The 23,535-nt window shown below is 45.3% G+C and overlaps 1 long non-coding RNA gene across 1 annotated transcript; it reads left to right on the forward strand.

Moving 5' to 3' along the window:
• The first annotated feature begins 1,046 nt into the window (after positions 1–1,046).
• On the forward strand, positions 1,047–3,870 carry LOC123130689 (uncharacterized). Its single transcript, XR_006463982.1, has 3 exons — positions 1,047–1,437; positions 2,402–2,473; positions 3,828–3,870. It is a non-coding gene; the product is annotated as an uncharacterized lncRNA (long non-coding RNA).
• Positions 3,871–23,535: the final 19,665 nt, after the last annotated feature.

Genomic DNA, 23,535 nt, shown 5'->3' on the forward strand with positions numbered 1-23,535 from the left:
CGCGTGGCCTCATATGTAATTCACGAGCCACCTTCCGAGAGATCATCAATTCTGGTATCATGTGAATACTTATTCCCGTCGCTCTAATCACCTTCACGCTCTACTTTGGGCATCGAATGACTGCCTACTCGTTTGAAACTTTTGTACAATCGCATATTTCTCTCAATGATTCCCTGAGTTACAACTTGAGAAATAATTCATGTCCTTTTTCCCCGAGCTCCCCGTCAGATGCCCAACTTTGTGGAGATGTGTTCTTCCAAAGTTTTTCTCTCTTATCGCATTCGTAGGACGATGAAGATTCCAAAGTAAGGACGTCAGCTTCATCATGATGATCTGAAGTAGAGTAATGAAGACATCGACGTAATGGATCAACCTCTTCGGCAAGAGAAACCAAGACTCAGAAGATTCGTTAGAATTTCGTAACCACATATTCCCCCTTACTCCACCTCTTAAATATCGAGACGAGATTTCTTGTAGTGGAGGAGATTTGTGACGCCCGGATAATTAGGCTACAGTAATCCCCTGCTAATGACTGCCAAGTCATCACAATTAGTTTGCCAATCATCACTTTGTTCCAAATCAAACTCAAATTCAAATTCAAATTGCATGTCAAATTGTTTTCTTCAAAATTTAAAAGACAAAATGTTCATTGGGTTGCAAATATTCTGTAAGTAATTAACATATAATAACCAACATTTTATAAAGTATTTAAATGCCCAAAATAATAATTAAAACAGGGTCAAAACAGTAACTTAAAATGCTTTTCCAAATTGTAAAATTCCAAAACATTTAAGTAACTCCCAAACCTTTTTGTGGCAGATTCTAAATTAGCAACACTATTTATGGACCAAGTTTCACATTTTATAAAACTAGTTTACTATTAAAATTAAAGTCAAAACAGAAAGAATAAAAGTTACAGAACAATAAGAAAAGAACAAGAGCTAAAGTGCACTGTGCACTTGAGCCCACTAGCTACAGTACCGACCCAACCCACCAGAGCGGTCATCTCCTTCCTCTGTTCACCAGAGGCGTCGTGGACGTAGCGCGCACGTCGCCGCCGCCGATGCACACGCGTCGTTGATCCTGCGGTTTGACGGAGGGGATAAGAGCAAGCCCCTGCACCCCCTCACTCTTCCCCTGTAACCCTAGCACGCCCGTTCCCCTCGCTCGTCTCTCTCCCCCTCGAGTTCGTCCGCGCCCAAAGACGCAATCGCCGCCGCCCCATCGTTACAATGGCCACCGAGTTCCCCGCGGGCTGAAACCTTGCCAGGAGACGCGCCGGGCTCCTCTACTTCGACTACAGCCACCAGTTCGAGCCGGGGCGCCGTCAATCGTCGGGATCGAGCCTTCTTCCCCATCGTCCACCGCATGCCTCTCGCCGTCGTGCCGCCCCTCCGGTCCGCCCCCGACCTCCTCGAGCTCACCATTAACTCCGGGGTGAGCACCTCCACCGATTCCCACCCTTTTCCCCGTTGAATCCGTAGCCGTAGAACCTGTACGCCGTCGCGCCGGAGCTCGCGCTCACCACTGCGTGGTCGCGCTCACGCGTGCCTCTGGCCGCCCGTGGCTGCGCTCCCGCATGCCCGCACAGCCGCTCCTGCTGCCGCAGCTGATGCTCGGTTGCCGCTGCTCCTGCAGCTGCTACTTCCTCGCGACGCCCGCTCCCATGCCTGCTTGGTTGTTCGCTGCTCCGCTGCTACTCCCGCTAGCTGCTGTGATAGATGCTGCTGCTGCTGCTGCTTACTACTGATGCGGCTGCTATGCTGCTATTTCTCGCATGTTACTGCCGCTGTTGGCTGCTCCGGCGCTAGCCTCGCATGTGGCCGTGGCCATGGCTGAGCGCCCCCATGGGTTGTGCGTGTATGTGCACAGCGGTGGGGCTGGTTGTGCCTCTGGCCGACCCTATGCAAATTAGCTTAGGGCTAATTAGTAGTTAGGTTTGATACTAGCCCTATGACATGTGGACCCTCATTTAATTAAGCTAGTTTTTATTTATTTGTTAGGTATAGCCTATGACATATGGGCCACACCCTGCCCTTTTGACTAGTCAGAGCTGACTTGGTCAATTCGGATTAAAACAAATTAAAATAAAACCAGAAATTTAAGAAATTGTTTCAAAATTTGAAAAATCATAGAAAATAAACTGTTTATCAGATGAAAATACTTTGTACATGAAAGTTGACACGCATCCCTAGCATAGCGAACACGCAACTTTTCCCCTCGGGTTCATCTGTCCGAAAACGCGAAACACCGGGGATATATTCCCAGATGTTTCCCGTCTTCACCGGTATCACCTCATCCCGCGTCAGGGCACCCGTAGCACCGCTACATGTCTTGTCATGCATCGTTATGCATCTGTTTGCATTATATTCATTGTTTCTCCCCCTCTTCTTTCCGATAGACTACGAGACTAACGCCGCTACCCAGTACGACTACGGTGTTGACGACCCCTCTCTTTTGCCAGAGCAACCAGGTAAGCCCCCCCTTGATCACCAGATATCGCCTACTCTTCTCTGTACTGCTTGCATTAGTGTAGTGTAGCATGTTACTGCTTTCCGTTAATCCTATATCCTGATGCATAGCCTGTCATTGTTGCTACAATTGTTGATACCTTACCTGCAATCCTACATGCTTAGTATAGGATGCTAGTTTATCATCAGTGGCCCTACATTCTTGTCCGTCTGCCATGCTATACTATCGGGCCATGATCACTCGGGAGGTGATCACGTGTATATACTTATACATATATACATACTATACAGGTGGTGACTAAAGTCGAGTCGGCTCGTTGAGTACCCGCGAGTGATTCCGATGTTGGGGGCTGAAGGGGCAGGTAGCTCCACCCCGGTAGAGGTGGGCCTGAGTTCCCGAAGGCCCCCGACTGTTACACTGTGGCGGAGCAACATGGCAGGTTGAGACCACCTAGGAGAATGGTGGGCCTGGCCTTGGTCGGCGTCCGCGGTTACTTCAAGATAACATGCTTAACGAGATCTTGGTATTTGATCTAAGTCTGGCCACTGGCCTATACGCACTAACCAACTACGCGGGAACAGTTATGGGCACTCGACGTCGTGGTATCAGCCGAAGCCTTCTTGACGTCAGCGACTGAGCGACGCTCCAGGTTGGACCGCGTAACTCAACTTCCTTTGTAATGGAGGTTGGTAGGTCTGCTCTCCGGCCGCGCTCGCAACGTGCAGGTGTGTAAAGGGCGATGGGCCCAGACCCCTGCGCCATAGGATTTAGACTGGCGTCCTGACCTCTCTGTTGTGCCTAGGTAGGGCTGCGACATGTTGATCTTCCGAGGTCGGGCATGACCCAGAAAAGTGTGTCCAGACGAAAAGGATCGAGCATGTTGGGAAATGTGGTGCACCCCTGCAAGGAAGTTAATCTATTCGAATAGCCGTGATCTTCGGTAGCAGGACGACTTGGAGTTGTACCTTGACCTTATGACAACTAGAACCGGATACTTAATAAAACACACCCTTCCAAGTGCCAGATACAACCCGGTGGTCGCTCTCTAACAGGGCGACGAGGAGAGGACCGCCGGGTAGGATTATGCTACACGATGCTTTTTGGTGAACTTACCATCTATTCTCTTCTACGTGCTGCAAGATGGAGGTGGCCAGAAGCGTAGTCTTCGATAGGACTAGCTATCCCCCTCTTATTCCGGCATTTTGTAGTTCAGTCCACATATGATACCCCTTTTCCATTTGATACCAATGCATACATATGTAGTGTACCTCCTTGCTTGCGAGTACTTTGGATGAGTACTCACGGTTGCTTTGTTCCCCCTTTTCCCCCTTTCTATACCCGATTGCTGCGACCAGACGATGGAGTCCAGGAGCCAGACGCCACCATCGACGACGACTCCTACTACACTGGAGGTGCCTACTACTACGTGCAACCCGCCGACGACGACAAGGAGTAGTTTAGGAGGATCCCAGGCAGGAGGCCTGCGCCTCTTTCGATCTGTATCCCAGTTTGTGCTAGCCTTCTTAAGGCAACTTGTTTAACTTATGTCTGTACTCAGATATTGTTGCTTCCGCTGACTTGTCTATGATCGAGCTCTTGTATTCGAGCCTTCGAGGCCCCTGGCTTGTAATATGATGCTTGTATGACTTATTTTATTTGTAGTTGTGTTGTGATATCTTTCCATGAGTCCCTGATTTTGATCGTACACGTTTGCGTGTATGATTAGTGTACGATTGAATCGGGGGCGTCACACTAGCATGAGGGGGGAAGGCAAGCTCAACATGTTGGTTGATCCATGACAATATAATTTATTTTGGCTATAAGAAAACATAACCCATTACGTTGTCTTCCCTGTTCATCATCAACTTTTTAGCATGTCATATTTTAATGAGTGCACACAATCATAAAAGATGTCTAAGATAGTATATTTATATGTGAAAACCTCTCTTCCTTTATTACTTCCTATTAATTGCAATGATGACCAAAACTATGTTTGTCAACTCTCAACAACTTTTATTCATCATACTCTTTATATGCGAAGTCATTACTCTCCATAAGATCAATATGATCTCTTTATTTCTTTTTATTCTTTTTTTTTCAAGATCATAGCAAGATAACCAAGCCCTTGACTCAAAACTAATCTTCATTATATATAGCTCATGGACTCGATTACATAGATAAGATCAACATAAAACTCAAAGCTATATCATAGTAAACTTTATTCTACTAGATCAAGATATAACCAAAAGGATCGAACTAAGAAAACGATAAAGATAGAAGTGTGATGGTGATACGATACCGGAGCACTCCCCCAAGCTTGGCAGTTGCCAAGGGGAGTGCCCATACCCGATACTCAGTTCCCCTTAGGTGGTAGTGATGATGGAGTTGTTGATGATGCGGGATTGTCGGCCATCTTCCAAGGCATAGGCTCACCATCATAGAAGGATGATCGAGTCTCCGGGATTCTCAAATCTGCAGCCAAACTCATCCTTTTGAATCTATATTCATACTCATAGTTTTGGTTTTGCAGGTCATAGATCTGGGCTTGGACGTGCTCGATTTTCTCGTGAAGCTTGAAGATGGTCTCCCCAATGTTCTTGGCATCCAGCTTATGGCTGTTGGTGAACTCCGCGATCATCATGTGGTTGGCATCGAGTCCACGTTCCACCATCCCCTGGCACTTGAAAACTTGTTGCTCCATTGCTTCGAGTCTTGTCTCCACGCTTCCGGTCCTCCTTGGTCACTCAACATCGCGGATGTGCAGCACTCCCTCACGCAACTCAATGGTTTGAGGGTGTTGCAGCGCCTCCGCGAGGTAGAGGTTGATGACCCTCTCGAAAAACTTGTCCTTGGGGGCGCTTGAAGACGTCATGGTGATCTAGATCTGTCAAAAAAAAACAGCTCAAAACAAAAACAGGAGATATTTGCATGGTACGGTGGTCAAAACCTTCGGGAGATTATATAATGAATTTTTACCGGCCAAAAGAAGTATTCTGCAGGAAATCAGAGTCCGGAGAGCACACGAGGTACCCACGAGGTAGGGGGCGCGCCCAAGGGGGTAGGGCGCGCCCTCCACCCTCGTGGATGCCTCGTGTCCTTTCCGGACTACTTCTTATTTTCCTATTTTCTTAAATATTCAAAAACGGAGAAAAATTGCCATTAGGACTGTTTTGGAGTTGGTTTACTTACCGTACCACATACCTATTCCTTTTCGGAGTCCGAAACATTCTGGAAAGTGTCCGTTATATACTCCTCCGGGGTTACGGTGTTAATAACATTAGTTTCAACATTTATGGGATTACGTGAGATATAGTGTTTGATTCTTTGACCGTTCACCACCATCGGATTTGTGCCTTCGAAGTTGTTGATTTTTATGGCCCCGGAACGATAGACCTCCTCGATAACGTAAGGACCTTCCCATTTATAGAGGAGTTTTCCTGCAAAAAATCTTAAACAAGAGTTGTATAACAAAACATAATCACCTACATTAAACTCACGTTTTGTATCCTTTTATCATGCCATCTTTTAACTTTTTCTTTAAACAGTTTTGCATTTTCATAGGCTTGGGTTCTCCACTCATCAAGTGAGCTAATGTCAAATAGTCTCTTCTCACCGGCAAGTTTGAAATCATAATTGAGCTTTTTAATGGCCCAATATGCCTTATGTTCTAGTTCGAGAGGTAAGTGACATGCTTTTCTATAAACCATTTTATATGGAGACATACCCATAGGATTTTTATATGCAGTTCTATAGGCCCATAATGCATCATCAAGTTTCTTGGACCAATTCTTTCTAGATCTATTAACAGTCTTTTGCAAAATTAGTTTAAGCTCTCTATTACTCAGTTCTACTTGACCACTAGACTGTGGGTGATATGGAGATGCAATTCTATGATTAACATCATACTTAGCAAGAATTTTACGAAACACACCATGAATAAAATGTGAACCATCATCAGTCATTAAATACCTAGGGACTCCAAACCTCAAAAAAATAACTTCTTTAAGCATCTTAATAGAGGTGTTATGATCAGCACTACTAGTTGGAATAGCTTCTACCCACTTAGTAACGTAATCAACAACAACTAAAATATGTGTATACCCATTAGAGGATGGAAATGCTCCCATATAATCAAACCCCAAACATCAAATGGTTCAATAACAAGTGAATAATTCATAGGCATCTCTTGACGTCTACTAATATTACCAATTCTTTGACATTCATCACAAGACAAGACAAACTTACGGGCATCCTTGAAAAGAGTAGGCCAATAAAAACCGGATTGCAATACTTTATGTGCAGTTCTATCTCCAGCGTGGTGTCCTCCATAAGCCTCGGAGTGACACTTGCGTAGGATCTGTTCCTGTTCATGCTCATGTACACAACGTCTAATAACAACATCTACTCCTTCTTTATAAAGGTGTGGGTCATCCCAGAAGTAGTGTCTCAAATCATAGAAAAACGTTTTCTTTTGCTGGCATGTGAAACTAGGTGGTATAAATTTAGCAACAATGTAATTAGCATAATCAACATACCATGGATGTAACACCCCGGATGTAACTTTCCCTATTTGTACTCCAACTCTTGCCGTTTTCAGCATTAAGTTATATTTATTTCCTCGGGTTCGGATTTTGTCTCCGTGTGTTGTTTTCGTTGTCATGCATCTCATATCATGTCATCATGTGCATTGCATTTGCATACGTATTCGTCTCATGCATTCGAGCATTTTCCCCGTTGTCCGTTTTGCATTTCGGCACTTCGTTCTCCTCCGGTGGTCATTTCTAGCTTTCTTTCGTGTGTGGGGATTAAATATTTCCGGATTGGACCGAGACTTGCCAAGCGGCCTTGGTTTACTACCGGTAGACCTCCTGTCAAGTTTCATATCATTTGGACTTCGTTTGGTACTCCAACGGTTAACCGAGGGTCCGAAAAGGCCTCGTGTGTGTTGCAGCCCAACACCCCTCCAATTTAGCCCAAAACCCACCTAACTCTGCTCCATCATCTAGAGCGTTCTATCACGATCGCGTGGCCGAAAACCGCACCTCATTTGGACTCTCCTAGCTCCCTCTACCTCTATTTAAAGAACACCTCCGTTTTCGGATCTTCCTCTCCCCCCGAAACCCTAAAAAATCCACCGCGCCGCATCGGACATTGTCCGTCCGGGCCGGACATCACCGCCGCCGCGAATCGCGCGCCGCCACTTGGCCACGGGACCGCATCACCACGCCTCCCCGCCGCCCGGCCCGCCGAGGCCCGTAGCGGGCCCCCACGGGCTCAGTCGCCGCCGCCCGCACCTGCGTCGCCCCGCCGCCATCTCCTCCCGAGCCAGCGACACCCTCCGCCGCGCTCCACCGTCTTCCCCAGCCCCGGCTGCCCGAGCCGCCGCGCGCCATCGCCGGCGTCGTCGACCCGCGGGAGGCAGCCGCCTCCGCCCGGCGCCGCCGCCTCCGCAGCGCCGCCCGCCGCAGCCGCCGCCGCCGTCCGGCCTTCCCCTCGTCGTTGGCAACCTCCTCCTCTCCGGCAGCTACAGTTCCTCGCCGGAGTTCCTCGATTTCCGTGTGCGAGATCTAGATCCAAAAAAACCCTAGGTCAAATTCGTCTAAGTCCCAGAAATTTCAGTACAAGTGCACATGTTCATGACCCCATAACTTTGCATCCGTAGCTCCGATTCATGCATATAGCATATCAAAATGTTCATCTCAGAGAGTACATTATTTCATTACATTGCATCATTTTCATTTGAGTTCATCTTGATGCCCAAAATGCTGTTAGAAGAGGGCTACTTGAGTTAATTGTCAGATCTGCTACTCCGTTTAGCTTTTTGTCATTTTTGCCATGATTAATGTGTGCATGATATGCCATGATGCTCTACATATGTTTTGTTAAGGGTTTTGCCATCTTTCCAGAGGTGCAACTCATGTATTTTTGTTATGTGTGTGGCAACTTGTGCAAGCTTGCAAAGTGGTGCACTTGCTAATTCTGTTTTCAGGGACTTAGTAATTTCACTAAGTCCTGGATCTGTTTAGCTCATGATGCCATATGTTCATGTTGTTTCCTAGTGATCCGTGCCTCTTTTGAGGATGATCAGTAAGGATGTTTTGTTAATATTGTAGTGCTCTATCCACCCATGTCTTTGTTTGCAATTATGGAGCACCCTATCTTGAGTCAATCGAGCTCTACTTTTGCTACTTTGTGAATCTGGGCAGATTGTCAACTTGTTTGCAATTTTGCCGGTGATGTTATAGTTGATCCATGCATGCTATGCTATTGTTCTTGCCATATCTAACTTGAATTTTGTGCCTTCTTGTTGGGTGTATGCTTGTATTGCCATGACTTACACCTGTATTTGTTTGCAATTATGGAGCACCCTAGCTTGAGTCAATCGAGCTCTACTTTTGCTACTTTGTGAATCTTGGCAGATTGTCAACTTGTTTGCAATTTTGCCGGTGATGTTATAGTTGATCCATGCATGCTATGCTATTGTTCTTGCCATGTCTAGCTTGCATTTTGTGCCTTCTTGTTGGGTGTATGCTTGTCTTGCCATGACTTGCATCGTAGTGAGTGCATCGATCTCGTAAGCATGCCTACTTGAGTTATATTTCAGCATGTGTCAGTTTTCACTAAGTCTGAAAACTGATTATGTTTTTGCTATGTTCACATGCTTGGAATTGTATTTTTTGGTCCTTTTTGGCTCAAGGTCACTAATGGACTTTTGTTAAGCTCTTTGAGTAGCTCCATGCCATGCTTTACTTTACCATGTTCAGATGTTGTAGTATGTAGTTTTGTTGCTTCGAAGAGGGCTACCTGATCTGAAATTTCCAGACAAGTGTTAATTTCACTAAGTCTGAGATCTGTTTGTCATATGCATTTTTGCCATGCTTGTTTGAACCTGTTAATGGATGATTTGGCCATAGCTTAGTGCTAGACGTTTGTTAAGAATCTTGTATGCATCCCTGCCATGTATTTTGTTGTCATGCTTGGGTGCTTTAGCATGTTCATCTCATTGCATTTAGATGGCTACTTGCTGTTTATCGCAGACCGGTGTCATATTTGAATCGCTTGCCATTTCCAAACCGTAACTCCGATTCCGGCGTTCTTTATATCGTTTTCAAGTGATTTTATCTCATCTTTCCAGTGGCACACTTGGATTTCCAAGTTGAGGCCAGGTTCATGCATTTCCTGTCATATCTTGCATTTTGCATCCCGCATCGCATCCCGCATAGCATATCATCACTGCATCATATTGCTTGATCCTTGCACGTGGTTGATTGTATCCTTGTTGCTTGTTTTTCTTGTTTGGGTAGAGCCGGGAGATGAGTTCGCTAACGAGGAGCCCGTTGAGTTTGCTTTCGAGGATCCAGTCAACTCTGACAACTGTGCAGGCAAGATGATCAAACCCTCGAAATCACTACTATCTTTGCTATGCTAGTTTGCTCGCTCTTTTGCTATGCCGTTGCTACGATGCCTACCACTTGCTTGCAAGCCTCCCAAATTGCCATGTCAAACCTCTAACCCACCATGTCCTAGCAAACCGTTGTTTGGCTATGTTACCGCTTTGCTCAGCCCCTCTTATAGCGTTGCTAGTTGCAGGTGAAGATTGAAGGCCGTTCCTTGTTGGAACATTTATTTAATTGTTGGGATATCATTATATTATCTTGCTATCTTAATGCATCTATATACTTGGTAAAGGGTGGAAGGCTCGGCCTCTCGCCTAGTGTTTTGTTCCACTCTTGCCGCCCTAGTTTCCGTCATATCGGTGTTATGTTCCCGGATTTTGCGTTCCTTACATGGTTGGGTTATAATGGGAACCCCTTGATAGTTCGCCTTGATTAAAGCTTTTCCAGCAATGCCCAACATTGGTTTTACCATTTGCCACCTAGCCTTTTCTTTCCCTTGGGTTCTGCAGACTCAAGGGTCATCTTATTTTAGCCCCCCCCCCCCGAGCCAGTGCTCCTCTGAGTGTTGGTCCAACTGAGCGATGTCCGAAGCTACCAGGGGCAACTTTGGGCTGGCCTACCCGACGTCTTGCTCATCTAAGTGTGCCCTGAGAATGAGATATGTGCAGCTCCTATCGGGATTTGTCGGCACATTTGGGCGGTGTTGCTGGTCTTGTTTTAACCTGTCGAAGTGTCTTGAAGAACCGAGATGCCGAGTCTAATCGGAACGTCTTGGGAGGAGGTCTATTCCTTCGTTGACCGTGAGAGCTTGTCATGGGCTAAGTTGGGACTCCCCTGCCGGGATTTGAACTTCCGAAAGTCGTGCCCGCGGTTATGGGCAGATGGGAATTTGTTAATGTTCGGTTGTAGATAACTTGAACCTTAATTAATTAAAATGAATCAACTGAGTATGTTACCGTGATGGCCTCTTCTTGGCGGAGTCCGGGAAGTGGACACGGTGTTGGAGTAATGTTTGCGCAGGTTGTTCTCTAGTTTCTCGCTCGCGCTTTGCCTCCTCTTCTCGCTCTCTTTTGCGTATAAGCTAGCCACCATACTTGCTAGTCGCTTGTTGCAGCTCCACTCATATTTTACTCTGCCTTACCTATAAGCTTAAATAGTCTTGATCGCGAGGGTGCGAGATTGCTGAGTCCCTGTGGCTCACAGATTACTATTACATCAGATGCAGGGCCTGATGATTCCACTCCAGGAGACGCGTATGAGCTCAAGTGGGAGTTCGACGAAGACTCTCAACGTTACTATGTTTCCTTTCCCGATGACCAGTAGTGGTGCCCAGTTGGGGGTGATTGGGACCGTGTCGCTTGTTGGGTTATCTTTTATTTTGGCGCCGTAGTCGGGCCATGAGTGTTTGGATGATGTAATGTTATTTATGTACTTGATTGACGTGGCGAGTGTAAGCCAACTATTGTTATCTCCCCTTTATTATTTATATTACATGGGATGTTGTGAAGATTGCCTAACTTGCGACATATGCCTTAAATGCGATTATGTCTCTAAGTCGTGCCTCGACACGTGGGAGCTATAGTCGCATTGAGGGTGTGACAAGTTGGTAATCAGAGCCTTCCCCGACCTTAGGAGCCCCATTGCTTGATCGTTTTTTAGCGGCCGAGTTGTGTCTAGAAAAATGTTTTGAGTCTTTTAGGAATTATATATCGAAGAGATTAGGAATTCTTTTTTACTTCCCAGTCTCCTCATCGCTCTGGTAAGGCATCCTGACGTAGAGTTTTGACTCTTCTCTTCTCAAATTTCACAAAAAAAATTTTAGGATCACGCGGGTATTTTGGAATCGTTCCGATGGTTTTATGATGAGAACATTGTCTTGGTGCCTCCTGTCAGGGGTTTAGTGGAAGTGTCCCGGGGAGTTGAGCTCTGAGGTGTTGTCATCATAATTTTATCATTGCAGTTCTGGAATACCTGAGTTTAGTACACCGACATCGAAAATCTCTTTTATGCAGTTCATTGGTGAGATAACCTCGACGCCACCCAGTACTGGGGCGGGAGTTCGGGAGTATCGCCATAACTCGTATAACGGTTGCTTTTCGAAGGTTGAGGTAGATGGTTTCGGAAGGTTTGTTGGTTATGTGTTGAAGGATGGATACAGCTGGATGTAGGATTTGCTAGTTTGGGTGAGATATTATGCTTCCCCTGTATCCCCAACACCTGATTGCATAACCGAAAAGGTTCGGGAGTTTCATAGGTGGGAATTCTAGTAGCTCTAGTTCTTCTTTCACGGATATTGGTTTGAGATTGGGATTTCTTACCGATTATTCGTTCTTGATCCGTACCTTGTTGAATTATTTCTCTACCTTAATTCTATGTGGCTTCTCAATTTATGGATATGTGACCATTTCAAGAGGAATGTGTTCGTTCATTTTGTTCGGATGTGAAGACTATATGTTGCAATTTTCATTCCGTTGGATTCAGCTTCAATATTTGTCTGTCAATGTGCTAATGGACGTCAACCTCTTCAGGATGGCTCCTCCAACGCGCACGACTCCGAATCCAGATCCGCCACCACCTCCACCTCCTCCGGAGGCATGGCAAGCTGTGATGGCCGCAACCAATGCAAACACACAGCTGATCATGCAAATTCTTCAAGAGCACAATCAAGGCAGTCAAGGGAATCAAGGCAACAATCAAAGTCACTTTGCTACACTCAACCAGTTCCTTGCTAACGGGCCAAAGACTTTCAGCAATTGTGTTGAGGCAACCGATGCTGACGATTGGCTTGTGGATCTGTGTAAGCATTTCGAGTGCAGTAACGTCAGGCCTGAGGACTTTGTTAAGTTCGCTTCCTTCCAACTCAAAGATCAAGCTGCAGAATGGTTCCAGCAGTATAAGGATTCCAGAGGTGGACGTGTTATCACTTGGGATGATTTCCGTCGAGATTTCCGAGCTCATCATATTCCGTAGAGCATGGTTGAAAGCAAGCGTGAGGAATTCCACAATCTGAAGCAAGGCTCTTTGTCTGTCTATGACTATAACAAGTTGTTCCAGAAGCTCGCCCGCTTTGCCAAGCAGGACGTCCTTGATGAGAAGAGCATGATATACCAGTTCAGGGGTGGTCTCAGAGAAGAAATTCAGCTAGCTCTTGTTCTCTTCAAGCCCTTGAGATACGATGAGTTCTACAACATGGCACTGAAGCAAGAGGCTGCTCAGTTGAGGTGTGATGCTTCCAAGAAGCGAGCCAGAGATGTTACTCCTTCTTCCTCCACTCAAGTGGCCAAGCAGCAGAAGTATTGGCTTCCTCCTCCTCCGTTCCGTCAGCCGTATCAGCAGAAGAGCAAAGGTGGCAGTGGTTCTTCCCACCCACCCAACCCTGGCTTTCAGAACAAGATTTCGTCTCAAGCTCCAAGATCGAGTGCTCCGTACCACCGTCCGCTTTCAGAGGTCACGTGCAACAAGTGCCAACAGAAGGGTCACTATGCCAACAAGTGTTTCAACCAGAGGCGTCTTCCTCCTCCTCTTGTGAGATCGGCAAGTACAGCTGTGGTCAAGCATAACCCCAAGTCCGCCAAGGTCAACTTGCTGAATGCAGCTCAGGCAGAGGAATCACCAGATGTGATCATGGGTAACCTTCCTGTTAATGACATTCCCGCAAGAGTTCTTTTTGACACTGGTGCATCTTTATCATTTTTATCGAAGCCTTTTGCATCCATGCATGATGTGCATACTATTGATTTGCCTAAGCCGATAGCGGTTTCTTCTCCGAGTTTGTTCATGAACACCAAAATGATGGCTCCGGATGTTACTATCACGTTGTGCGATTACAAGTTTCTTTCTTCTCCTATGGTGCTTGGTAACTCAGATATTGATCTTATTCTCGGAATGGATTGGCTTACTAAGCACAAGGCTCAGCTTGATTGTGCAGCCAGGCAGATTCAATTGACTCATTTGTCTGAGGATGTAATTGTCTTTGCCGCTCGTGATGATACCATTCGTCTGTTTTATCTCAATGAGAAGGGTGAATTGGATGCTATCTCGCAAATTCCAGTCGTTTGCGAATATCAAGACGTCTTTTCAGAAGAGCTCCCAGGAATGCCTCCGCACCGGCCAGTTGAATTCGTTATTGATCTTGAGCCGGGCACGGAACCTGTGTGCAAACGTCCTTACAAGCTCGGACCTGAAGAGTTGAAGGAGATGAAGAAGCAACTCGATATTCAAGAGAAAATGGGTCTCATCCGGCCTAGTTCTTCTCTGTGGGGTTGTGGTGTTCTTTTTGTGAAGAAGAAGGATGGAACGGATCGACTTTGTGTTGATTACCGTCCAGTGAACAAAAAGACCATCAAGAACAAATACCCACTTCCCAATATCAATGAGCTGTTCGAACAACTCAAAGGTGCCCAAGTATTCTCCAAGCTTGATCTCCGTATGGGTTATCATCAGATTCGAATCCGTGAGCAAGATATTCCCAAGACGTCTTTCAGGACAAGTTTTGGTTCATATGAATACACTGTCATGTCTTTTGGCCTCGTCAACGCTCCTCCGACGTTCTCTCGCATGATGAACTTCATCTTCAACGCCAACACCAATGACTTCGTTTTGGTCTATCTCGACGACATTCTGGTTTTCTCCAAGAACAAGGAAGATCATGCCAAGCACTTGCGTTTGGTTCTTGATAAGCTCAGGGAACATCAGTTCTACGCCAAGTTCTTCAAGTGTGAATTTTGGCTCGATGAGGTTCTTTATCTTGGTCATATCATCTCTGCCAAGGGCATTGCCTTGAATCCTGAGAAGGTGTCTGCAATTGTGAATTGGGAACCTCCTCAGAACGTGAAGCAACTCCGCAGTTTTCTCGGTCTCGCAAGCTATTGCCGAAGATTCATTGAAAACTTTTCTAAGATCGCGAAGCCTCTCTCAAATCTTCTCCAGAAGCACGTCAAGTACGTTTGGTCTCCGGAGTGTGATATTGCTTTCAACACTTTGAAAGAGAAATTGATCACTGCTCCAGTTCTGACTCCGCCTGATGAATCCAAGCCATACGAGGTCTTTTGTGATGCCTCTCTCCAAGGTCTTGGCGCAGTTTTGATGCAAGAGAAGAAAGTCGTTGCTTATACCTCTCGTCAGTTCAAGCCTAATGAGAAGAACTACCCCACTCATGATCTCGAGTTGGCGGCAGTTGTGCATGCTCTTTTGACTTGGAGACATCTTCTATTGGGAAAAAAGTGGACATTTTAACTGATCACAAGAGTCTCAAGTACATCTTCACTCAGCCTAATCTCAATCTCAGGCAAACTCGATGGGTCGAAATGATTCAAGAGTATAATCCGAGTATCGAGTATACTCCAGGCAAGGCCAATGTGATTGCTGACGCTTTGAGCAGGAAAGCTTACTGCAACAGTCTGATTCTCAAGCCTTATCAACCCGAGCTTTGTGAAGCTTTCCGCAAACTTAATCTGCAAGTTGTTCCTCAAGGTTTCCTCGCCAACCTTCTAGTTTCTCCTACCTTGGAAGACCAGATTTGCCAAGCCCAGCTTCTTGATGCTATGGTGAAAAAGGTGAAGATTGGGATTGCCAAGAGTCAGTCCAAGTACAAGTGCTACCACCTTGATGACAAGGACACTCTTTTCTTCGAGGATCGTATTGTTGTACCCAAAGGTGACCTCCGTAAAGTGATCATGAACGAGGCTCACAATTCTCTCCTCTCCATCCACCCTGGGAGCACGAAGATGTATCAGGACCTCAAGCAAGCTTATTGGTGGACTCGAATGAAGCGAGAAATTGCTCAATTCATGAATGAATGTGATGTCTGCAGAAGAGTGAAGGCAGAACACCAAAGGCCAGCTGGTCTCCTCCAACCTCTTGCCATTCTAGAATGGAAGTTTGATCACATTGAAATGGACTTCGTGACTGGGTTTCCTAAGTCCAAGCGTGGCAATGATACTATATTCGTTGTCATCGACAAACTCACCAAAGTGGCTCATTTTCTGCCTATCAAAGAGTCGATCACTGCAGCTCAATTAACGGAACTCTATACCTCTCGTATTGTCTCTCTGCACGGTATTCCTCAAGTGATCTCTTCAGACCGTGGCAGCATCTTTACCTCGAAGTTTTGGGATTCTTTTCAGAAGGCCATGGGCACCAACATCCGCTTCAGCACAGCTTTCCATCCTCAAACTAGCGGTCAAGTTGAGCGTGTCAACCAGATTCTTGAAGATATGCTCAGGGCTTGTGTGATCTCCTTCGGCCTGAAGTGGGAGGATTGTCTTCCTTATGTTGAATTCTCCTACAACAACAGTTTTCAAGCAAGTTCAGGCAAGGCCCCATTCGAAATTCTGTATGGCAAGAAGTGTCGTACCCCTCTCAACTGGTCTGAAACCGGCGAACGTCACCTTTTGGGTAATGACTTAATCACAGAGGCAGAGGAAATGTGCAAAGTCATTCGAGATAACCTCAAAGCAGCCCAATCCCGTCAGAAGAGCTACTATGATAGTAAGCACCATGATTTGGCTTTCGAGATCGGAGATCATGTTTACCTCCACGTCTCTCCTATGAAAGGTACTCGTCGCTTCGGTATCAAAGGGAAGCTTGCCCCCAGATACGTGGGACCTTTCAAAATTGTTAGCAAGAGAGGCGACCTCGCCTATCAACTCGAGCTTCCTTCAAACTTTGCAAATGTTCATGACGTGTTCCATGTCTCTCAGCTTCGAAAGTGCTTCAAGACTCCTGACCGCACCGTCAACTTCGAGGACATTGACCTCCAAGAAGATCTCTCTTATCATGAGCACCCAGTTGCTATTCTTGAAGAGACTGAACGCAAGACTCGCAACAAGTCAATCAAATTTCTCAAAGTCAAGTGGTCACACCATTCCGACCGTGAAGCTACCTGGGAACGCGAGGATCACCTCCGTTCTGAGTACCCGGCGTTCTTTCAGTCCTAGATCTCGGGACCAGATCCTTTCGTAGTGGTGGAGTGTTGTAACACCCCGGATGTAACTTTCCCTATTTGTACTCCAACTCTTGCCGTTTTCGGCGTTAAGTTATATTTATTTCCTCGGGTTCGGATTTTGTCTCCGTGTGTTGTTGTCGTTGTCATGCATCTCATATCATGTCATCATGTGCATTGCATTTGCATACGTGTTCGTCTCATGCATTCGAGCATTTTCCCCGTTGTCCGTTTTGCATTCCGGCGCTTCGTTCTCCTCCAGTGGTCATTTCTAGCTTTCTTTCGTGTGTGGGGATTAAACATTTCCGGATTGGACCAAGACTTGCCAAGCGGCCTTGGTTTACTACCGGTAGACCGCCTGTCAAGTTTCGTATCATTTGGACTTCGTTTGGTACCCAACGGTTAACCGAGGGTCTGAAAAGGCCTCGTGTGTGTTGCAGCCCAATACCCATCCAATTTGGCCCAAAACCCACCTAACTCTGCTCGATCATCTAGAGCGTTCGATCACGATCGCGTGGCCGAAAACCGCACCTCATTTGGACTCTCCTAGCTCCCTCTACCTCTATTTAAAGAACCCCTCCGTTTTCGGATCTTCCTCTCCCCCCGAAACCCTAAAAAATCCACCGCGCCGCACCGGACATTGTCCGTCCGGGCCGGACATCACCGCCGCCGCGAATCGCGCGCCGCCACGTGGCCGTGGGACCGCATCACCGCGCCTCCCCGCCGCCCGGCCCACCGAGGCCCGTAGCGGGCCCCCACGGGCCCAGTCGCCGCCGCCCGCACCCGCGTCGCCCCGCCGCCATCTCCTCCTGAGCCGGGGACGCCCTCCGCCGCGTTCCGCCGTCTTCCCCATCCCCGGCTGCCCGAGCCGCCGCGCGCCATCGCCGGCGTCGTCGACCCGCGGGAGGCAACCGCCTCCGCCCGCCTCCGCAGTGCCGCCCGTCGCAGCGCCGCCCGCCGCAGCCGCCCGGCCTCCCCCTCGTCGCCGGCAACCTCCGCCTCTCCGGCAGCTACAGTTCCTCACTGGAGTTCCTCGATTTCCGTGCGTGAGATCTAGATCCAAAAACCCTAGGTCAAATTCGTCTAAGTCCCAGAAATTTCAGTACAAGTGCACATGTTCATGACCCCGTAACTTTGCATCCGTAGCTCCGATTCATGCATATATCATATCAAAATGTTCATATCAGTGAGTGCATCATTTCATTCTATTGCATCATTTTCATTTGAGTTCATCTTGATGCCCAAAATGCTGTTAGAAGAGAGCTACTTGAGTTAATTGTCAGATCTGCTACTCCGTTTAGCTTTTTGTCATTTTTGCCATGATTAATGTGTGCATGATATGCCATGATGCTCTACATATGTTTTGTTAAGGATTTTTCCATCTTTCCAGAGGTGCAACCCATGTATTTTTTTGATGTGTGTGGTGACTTGTGCAAGTTTGCAAAGTGGTGCACTTGCTAATTCTGTTTTCTGGGACTTAGTAATTTCACTAAGTCCTGGATCTGTTTAGCTCATGATGCCATATGTTCATGGTGTTTCCTAGTGATCCGTGCCTCTTTTGAGGATGATCAGTAAGGATGTTTTGTTAATATTGTAGTGCTATATCCATCCCTGTATTTGTTTGCAATTATGGAACACCCTAGCTTGAGTCAATCGAGCTCTACTTTTGCTACTTTGTGAATCTTGGCAGATTGTCAACTTGTTTGCAATTTTGCCGGTGATGTTATAGTTGATCCATGCATGCTATGCTATTGTTCTTGCCATGTCTGGCTTGCATTTTGTGCCTTCTTGTTGGGTGTATGCTTGTCTTGCCATGACTTGCATCATAGTGAGTGCATCGATCTCGTAAGCATGCCTACTTGAGTTATATTTCAGCATGTGTCAGTTTTCACTAAGTCTGAAAACTGATTATGTTTTTGCTATGTTCACATGCTTGCAATTGTATTTTCTGGTCCTTTTTGGCTCAAGGTCACTAAGGGACTTTTGTTAAGATCTTTGAGTAGCTCCATGCCATACTTTACTTTACCATGTTCAGATCTTGTAGCATGTAATTTTGTTGCTTCGAAGAGGGCTACCTGATCTGAAATTTCCAGACAAGTGTTAATTTCACTAAGTCTGAGATCTGTTTGTCATATGCATTTTTGCCATGCTTGTTTGAACCTGTTAATGGATGATTTGACCGTAGCTCAGTGCTAGACTTTTGTTAAGAATCTTGTATGCATCCCTGCCATGTATTTTGTTGTCATGTTTGGGTGCTGTAGCATGTTCATCTCATTGCATTTAGATGGCTACTTGCTGTTTATCGCAGACCGGTGTCATATTTGAATCGCTTGCCATTTCCAAACCGTTACTCTGATTCCGGCGTTCTTTATATCGTTTTCAAGCGATTTCATCTCATCTTTCCAGTGGCACACTTGGATTTCCAAGTTGAGGCCAGGTTCATGCATTTCCTGTCATATCTTGCATTTTGCATCCCGCATCGCATCCCGCATAGCATATCATCACTGCATCATATTGCTTGATCCTTGCACGTGGTTGATTGTATCCTTGTTTCTTGTTTTTCTTGTTTGGGTAGAGCCGGGAGACGAGTTCGCTAACGAGGAGCCCGTTGAGTTTGCTTTCGAGGATCCAGTCAACTCTGACAACTGTGCAGGCAAGATGATCAAACCCTCGAAATCACTACTATCTTTGCTATGCTAGTTTGCTCGCTCTTTTGCTATGCCGTTGCTACGATGCCTACCACTTGCTTGCAAGCCTCCCAAATTGCCATGTCAAACCTCTAACCCACCATGTCCTAGCAAACCGTTGTTTGGCTATGTTACCGCTTTGCTCAGCCCCTCTTATAGCGTTGCTAGTTGCAGGTGAAGATTGAAGGCCGTTCCTTGTTGGAACATTTATTTAATTGTTGGGATATCATTATATTATCTTGCTATCTTAATGCATCTATATACTTGGTAAAGGGTGGAAGACTCGGCCTCTCGCCTAGTGTTTTGTTCCACTCTTGACGCCCTAGTTTCCGTCATATCAGTGTTATGTTCCCGGAATTTGCGTTCCTTACGCGGTTGGGTTATAATGGGAACCCCTTGATAGTTCGCCTTGATTAAAGCTTTTCCAGCAATGCCCAACATTGGTTTTACCATTTGCCACCTAGCATTTTCTTTCCCTTGGGTTCTGCAGACTCAAGGGTCATCTTATTTTAGCCCCCCCGGGCGAGTGCTCCTCTGAGTGTTGGTCCAACTGAGCGATGTCCGGAGCTACCAGGGGCATCTCTGGGCTGGCCTACCCGACGTCTTGCTCATCTAAGTGTGCCCTGAGAACGAGATATGTGCAGCTCCTATCGAGATTTGTCGGCACATTCCGGCGGTGTTGCTGGTCTTGTTTTAACCTGTCGAAGTGTCTTGAAGAACCGAGATACCGAGTATAATCGGAACGTCTTGGGAGGAGGTCTATTCCTTCGTTGACCGTGAGAGCTTGCCATGGGCTAAGTTGGGACTCCCCTGCAGGGATTTGAACTTTCGAAAGTCGTGCCCGCGGTTATGGGCAGATGGGAATTTGTTAATGTCCGGTTGTAGATAACTTGAACCTTAATTAATTAAAATGAATCAACTGAGTGTGTTACCGTGATGGCCTCTTCTCGGCGGAGTACAGGAAGTGGACACGGTGTTGGAGTAATGTTTGCGCATGTTGTTCTCTAGTTTCTCGCTCGCGCTTTGCCTCCTCTTCTCACTCTCTTTTGCGTATAGGCTAGCCACCATACTTGCTAGTCGCTTGCTGCAGCTCCACTCATATTTTACTCTGCCTTACCTATAATCTTAAATAGTCTTGATCGCGAGGGTGCGAGATTGCTGAGTCCCTGTGGCTCACAGATTACTATTACACCAGATGCAGGGCCTGATGATTCCGCTCCAGGAGACGCGTATGAGCTCAAGTGGGAGTTCGACGAAGACTCTCAACGTTACTATGTTTCCTTTCCCGATGATCTGTAGTGGTGCCCAGTTGGGGGTGATTGGGACCGTGTCGCTTGTTGGGTTATCTTTTATTTTGGCGCCGTAGTCGGGCCATGAGTGTTTGGATGATGTAATGTTATTTATGTACTTGATTGACGTGGCGAGTGTAAGCCAACTATTGTTATCTCCCCTTTATTATTTATATTACATGGGATGTTGTGAAGATTGCCTAACTTGCGACATATGCCTTCAATGCGATTATGTCTCTAAGTCGTGCCTCGACACGTGGGAGCTATAGTCGCATCGAGGGTGTGACAATGGAGCAGTATGAGAAGCATTTATGACAGATAATTGTTCATCAGAAAAGCTATCATCTATAGGGAGTGGGTCATCAAGAACATTTTCTAACCTAGACATGTTGTCTGCAACGGGGTTCTCAGCTCCCTTCCTATCAATAATGTGCAAATAAAATTCTTGTAGCGAGAGAACCCATCTAATAAGTCTAGGTTTAGCATCTTTATTTTCCATAAGATATTTAATAGTAGCATGATCAGTGTGAACAGTTACTTTAGAGTCAACAATATAGGGTCTGAACTTATCACAAGCAAATACAACTGCTAAAAATTCTTTTTTAGTAGTAGCATAATTTCTTTGGGCACTGTCTAGAGTTTTACTAGCATATTGGATAACATTTAATTTCTTATCAACTCTTTGTCCTAGAACAACACCTACATCATAATCACTAGCATCACACATAATTTCAAAGGGTAAATTCCAATTAGGTGGCTGAACAATAGGTGCAGAAATTAAGGCCTTCTTAAGTATTTCAAATGCTTCTACACAATCATCATCGAAGACAAAAGGAACATCTTTTTGTAAGAGATTAGTCAGAGGCCTAGAAATTTTTGAGAAGTCTTTAATGAACCTCCTTTAAAAACCGGCATGACCAAGGAAACTTCTTATACCTTTGATGTCCTAAGGACATGACATCTTTTCAATAACATCAACTTTAGCTTTATCAACTTCAATACCTCTTTCAGAAACTTTATGCCCCAAGACAATACCTTCATTAACCATAAAGTGGCACTTCTCCCAATTCAAGACAAGATTAGTTTCTTCACATCTCTGCAAAACTCGATCAAGGTTGCTTAAGCAATCATCAAAAGAAGTTCCATACACGGAGAAATCATCCATGAAAACCTCAACAATCTTTTCACAAAAGTCAGAGAATATAGTAGTCATACATCTTTGAAAGGTAGCAGGTGCATTACTTAAACCAAAAGGCGTACGTCTATAAGCAAAGGTACCAAAATGGCAAGTAAAAGTGGTATTTTCCTGATCCTCTTTCGACACAGGTATTTGAGAGAAACCAGAATAACCATCTAGAAAGCAAAAATGTGTATGTTTGGATAATCTTTCTAGCATTTGACCAAGAAAAGGTGAAGGGTAATGATCCTTTCTAGTAGCCTTATTTAATTTGCGGAAATCAATTACCATTCTATAACCTGTAACAATTATTTGTGGGATCAATTCATATTTATCATTAGGAACAACAGTAATGCCTCCCTTCTTAGGGACACAATGGACATGACTTACCCACTGACTATTAGCAACATGATAAATTATACCTGCCTCCAGAAGCTTTAGTATTTCATTTCTTACCACTTCTTTCATCTTAGGATTTAACCGTCGTTGGTGATCAACAACCGGTTTAGCATCTTTCTCCAATTTTATCTTGTGCTGGCATAGAGTGGGACTAATGCCCTTAAGGTCATCACGAGTATATCCAATAGCAGCACGGTGCTTCTTCAGAGTTTTCAATAATCTCTCTTCTTCCTACTCTGAAAGGTTAGCACTAATAATAACAGGATATATCTTCTTTTCTTCAAGATAAGCATATTTAAGAGTATCAGGTAATGGTTTAAGCTCAAACACGGGATCACCCTTGGGTGGAAGAGGATCCCCTAGAATTTCAACAGGCAAGTTGTGTTTCAAAATAGGTCACTGTTTAAAGAATACTTCATCTATTTACCTTCTTTCATTCATAAACATATCATTTTCATGGTCTAGCAAATATTGTTCTAAAGTATCATTAGGAGGCATGGCAATAGAAGCAAGACCAATAATTTAATCTTTAATAGGCAATTCTTTATCATGGGGTTGTCTACGAAATTTATCAAAATTAAAATCATGAGACATATCCCCTAAACCAAGAGAAACAATATCCTTTTTGAAGTCTATCTTAGCATTAACAATATTCAAGAAGGGTCTACCAAATATAATGGGACAAAAGTCATCTTGTGGGGAACCAAGAACAAGAAAATCAGTAGGATATTTAACTTTCCCACACAAGACTTCAACATCTCTAACAATCCCAACTGGTGAATTAGTATCTCTATTGGCAAGCTTAATAGCAACATCAATATCTTCTATCTCAGCAGGTGCGATATCATGCATAATTTCTTTGTATAAAGTATGAGGTATTGAACTCGCACTAGCACCCATATCACATAACCATGATAACAGTGATCTCCTATTTTAGCAGAAACAATAGGCATGCCAACAACATGTCTATGTTTATCTTTAGTATCGGGTCTAGCAATTCTAGCAGCTTCATCACAGAAGTAAATAACATGCCCATCAATATTATCGACCAAGAGATCCTTAACCATAGCAATACTAGGTTCAACTTTAATTTGCTCAGAGGGTGTAGGTGTTCTAGTATTACTCTTATGAACTATAGTTGAAGATTTAGCATGATCCTTTATTCTAGCAG

The sequence above is a fragment of the Triticum aestivum genome, chromosome 6A (genome assembly GCF_018294505.1).
Source record: "Triticum aestivum cultivar Chinese Spring chromosome 6A, IWGSC CS RefSeq v2.1, whole genome shotgun sequence".
Lineage (NCBI taxonomy): Eukaryota > Viridiplantae > Streptophyta > Magnoliopsida > Poales > Poaceae > Triticum > Triticum aestivum.